Source organism: Triticum aestivum, chromosome 6B (genome assembly GCF_018294505.1).
Source record: "Triticum aestivum cultivar Chinese Spring chromosome 6B, IWGSC CS RefSeq v2.1, whole genome shotgun sequence".
Lineage (NCBI taxonomy): Eukaryota > Viridiplantae > Streptophyta > Magnoliopsida > Poales > Poaceae > Triticum > Triticum aestivum.
The window spans coordinates 47,891,097-47,892,304 of record NC_057810.1 but is presented as its reverse complement, the minus strand read 5'-3'; positions in this window follow the sequence as shown (position 1 = coordinate 47,892,304).

The window sequence follows — 1,208 nt, the reverse complement described above, 5'->3', positions numbered from 1 at the left end:
GATAAAAATTATATTTTGATTAGCAAACTTCTCAGAAAAGTAGACATGACCTCTACCCATTATTTATCTTCTGAATCAAATCCAAATAATAATAAAGTAAATGGATGTGATTCCATCATGGCCATTTGAAATATATTTCAAAGTAAAATCCAAACATTTTCCTTAGATTACAATATAAATTACACGTCAACTATTTGAAATAAAAATTAAAAATGATTTATTATATTATTAAAACAAGAAAAAATGAGTTAAAAAGAGTGGATGTGATTTGCTTGAAACAATGTGTATGCATGTCTCCTTATCCCTCGAGTTTTTAGAAAAACAACGCTAGGCTCACTCTATTGGAATCAGTCGGACCAGAAAAAAACATATGTAAGAGGAAAGCTGGAGTGTGAACCTAACATATATACGTGTCTTTCCTTATAACTTATTATAAGTGTTTTTTATGATTAGAAAACCACAATGGATTCATAAACTCTAAGGCATATCCAACACCGACCCTCAAATAAACCATCTACAACCATCTGGACCACATGGTCTGGACGTGTTGTGCCATCCAATGCGGGCTTGTATCGGTCCACAGGGCGATCCGTATATACTTTATCCCGCAAACCGGAGACGAACATGGGGGAGGGTGGCTTTGCAGGCGTCCGGACAACACCCACAACCGCTTCTGACCACCCGTGCCCACCCAAACCCCCTCCTCCCTCGCCCGCACGCGTTCCCGCTCTGCGCCAGCTGCCCGCATTCATGCCGCTGCAGAGCGGACGCGGCCTCTCACTGCCTTCGCAATGGAAGCGGCGCGCCAGCTGCCCGTATTCATGCCACTGCAGAGCGGACGCGGCCTCTCACTGCCTTCGCAATGGAAGCGGCGCGCCAGCCAAGGGTGCTGCCCCGCTGCACGCCCGCTAAACACACATCCTCGCCTCATTCCTATAGACTGCCCGCCTTCCACCATTAAACCCGCGCTTATGCCAGGATAATTACTCCGGCCACATGTCCGTTCGCGAGCCGGCTGGCATTAAACAGAACGCCGGTTGGCTCCTCGTGTCCCCTCGCTGTTTAAACAATGTCAGATGTCGAGCAAGACCGCATCAGACCTCTTCTCACCATTTTCCTCCTTGAACAGTTTTCTCCATGGCATCTGACGAGCAGGAAGAAGAGTTGTCTGGCATAAACAATGGCTATACTACTAGAGAAAAGCTTAC